We start from the raw sequence: 3,211 nt of genomic DNA, 5'->3' as shown, positions 1-3,211 counted from the left end.
CAATAATTTTTTTAAATCAAAGGATAGAGAACTCCTTAGGATGTCAACTCTGCAAAGATTTTCGGTTCTAGAGCTATTATGTACATATACGGATGAGTTAGGTAGTTGTCTACAGGAGTAGTTTGGGCACTGAAAGGCCCTGATTCCAAAATATCTCCCCTACTGGCCAGCTGTGGTGTGTGAAATTTCCACAAGTAAGGATTTTATAGGAACTTCTGGAGATGTGCGTATCCTTTAAGAAAGGCATTATGGGAGGAGTCAACCAATTTTCTCAAGAGCACTGAAGCACAAATGATTTCTGATGACCCCATCATGCTCCCATATTCCCTAGGAAAACATTGAGAGGTTTTGCTTTAGGCAGAATTCAGAGAAAGGGACACAGCCTGAGGCTGTGAGAGTACCACAGTGGGCAGCTCAGATGGCTACTTGAAGGTAAAAGGAGAGGTGGGAAATTTGCCCAAATGGACCTGGCGCAGTTGGTGGTTTTATTTTGTGCCAGTTTGTGAAGTTAAGCTTCTGGTTTTTGTATCTGAGGCTTTCCTCCAGTTTCATTGTAAGAGGAATATGTTGCAGTTGATACTTAATTGTTTGACCTTTGCAATAGTTGACTTGGTCATATTTTATATTTTATTCACTTCCAAAAGATGAGGGCTGGTTTGGAAGTCTAATTTAGTGGGTTGGGAACAGTTGTGCTTTCCCATCTTTTGCTTCTTCATTGAGGATTTGTTTGGTGTCTGTGGCTTCTTCAACACTCATCTAGACTATAAGCTTCACAAGTGCAGGACTGTTGTTTAATGCCAGCACCTACCACATGGCACAGGGTACTCAATAAATATCGGACCCAGGGGTGCCTGGCTGGCTCAGTCAGTAGACTGGTTCTGAGGTAGCTCCATGGTTGAGGTAGATTTGCAATCTATAGGCTTTTGCAAGCTGGTCAGAGACCCTAACCACCCTTTGTTATGGGAAGATATGTTCTGATTTCCCAACAGTTGACATACAAATAAATTTTGGAATGCAATCCGTTGAAAAATTGGAGATGATTGGTAGGCTAATTCATCCATGCTTTTTTCACCAGGAAGCCCAAGTAAATAGATTTCCAGATTGGTCTGTATATAACAGTGAGCGCCACTGCTTTTCTATAACTCTGGACAAATAGCAGAGAAGGTTTTTCTTTTCAAGGTTGATATAATTATCATTATTATTAAAAAAAAATCTTTTTTTAGAGAGAGAGGGGCAGAAGGAGAGACTCTTAAGCAGGCTCCACGCCCAGCTCATGAACCCAACATGGGGCTCAATCTCACAACCCTGAGATCATGACCTGAACTGAAATCAAGAGTCGAGACACTTAACCAACTGGGCCACCCAGACCCCCCAAGGTTGATATAATTATTTTTGATGGACTATGAATTGGCTAAAGAAAATTCTTTCTGGGGGCTCCTGGGTGGCTCAGTCGGTTAAGCGTTTGCCTTTGGCTCAGGTCATGATCCCAGGGTCCTGAGATTGAGCCCTACATTGGGCTACCTTCTCAGTGGGGAGCCTGCTTCTCCCTCTCCCTCTGCTCCTTCCCCTTCTTGTGTTCTCTCTCTCTCTGACAAATAAATAAAATCTTAAAAAAAAAGAAAATTCTTTCTGGTTACTTTATTTTGGTGGTAGTGGCCATAATTTGGGAGGGATATTAGTTTAGAGCAACTTAAAAAAAATACTGGAGTACAAATTTTTTCAAATACATTTTTTTCTCTTTATAATCAAAATAACATTCATTGAGGCAATTTACATGACAGATTTCCCAGGGTCTCTTTCATTGTTCAACTTTGTTGGCAGACATAAAATGTAGATGTCTAACGTCCTAAGAACTAGAATAGGCTAACCTTTGAAGAAAGAACATTATGGGTAAAGATATCTGCCAGAGGGACCTTCCATGCCGTCAACTCCCAATTATTTTAGAGCTGGTATGTTGAAAGATGAAGTCATTAGGCATATTTTAAGAGCCACATCTCACTGTTCCCTATGGGATATGTCCAGGAAATTCTGACTCTGCCTACTGGCCCAAATAGAGTTTAAATTCTTCTCAAAGTAAGAAATACTTTGCGTTCTTTGTCTTGGTGAAACATTACAGCTGCTGAGGTATGAAATAATTGATTTGCTTTTACGTTTAGTCAGAAAGCTTCCTTAGGACGTTTTAAAACCATAGTTCAGTTAACAAAAGTTCCACTTACCTACAGCATTTGAACATATTCAGTGGCTTAACTGAGATACATGCTAAAATTAAAGTGGCAAATGAATTTCCATTAAAATTCTGATTCATGTAGCTTAGGTAGGTGTTAGCATTGTTAACAGTATGTTTTCTTTTGAGGAAGGATGGTAGGATACTTTGTTTTAGTGGGGAGGGAGTACAGGTTTGGTCAGGGAGAAGGTGAAGTAAGATGGCAAGCATTTTAAATTTATTTATTTTTTAGTAATCTCTACACCCAAGAGTGGGGCTTGAACTTACAACCCTAAAATCAAGAGTCACATGCTCTTCTGACTTTAGCCAGCCAGGTACCCCAAGATGGCAAACATTTTTATAGGTGCTAAAATGAAGCATAGCAACATTCGTTTTCTGCCCCCCGCCCCCGCTTTTTAACCAAAGGCCTTTAGAGGTCAGAGATCGAGTAGCCTGTAAGCTAAACTTCTTCACCATCCTAAGTACTCCTGGTTCACTTTACACAATAAATATGTTCCTGGAAAGCACTCTAGAGTGTACACATACATAAATCAAATAATTTTCTCACTGACAGCAGTTTCACTTCTGATCTTTATTTGTCAACAGATTATAAAACTAACCCAGTCAGATAGTTAACACAGGAGATTCTATTGTTTTAGAGAACTCTGGTGAATTATTTCATGAAACAAAGAAGCTTTAGGAGAATGTGTACTCTTGTGTCCTAAATTTAAATTACATATATGGGCCTTCCTAAAAGTGAGGACTGGCTATATTTTCTCTAATATATTTTCTCCACATATTCCCCCTAAATTCTAGAAACCAAATTTTCTTGCTTCATTTTTTCATTTTGGTTATTTGTTGTACCTTATAACAATTACAGAGCAATCATTCATTCTACAAATGTTGATTGTTCTTGTAGGATGTAGGATGTGGGGGCACAGGATGAGTGAGAGGTTGGAGGAAGAGGGGTTCAGGGAAAATTGCTTGGGGTTGGTGATGTCTATAAAA

This window comes from Mirounga leonina, unplaced genomic scaffold, assembly GCF_011800145.1.
Source record: "Mirounga leonina isolate KUSES-001 unplaced genomic scaffold, KU_Mleo_1.0 Mir_101664, whole genome shotgun sequence".
NCBI classification, from domain to species: Eukaryota; Metazoa; Chordata; class Mammalia; order Carnivora; family Phocidae; genus Mirounga; species Mirounga leonina.
This window is presented reverse-complemented; position numbering follows the sequence as displayed.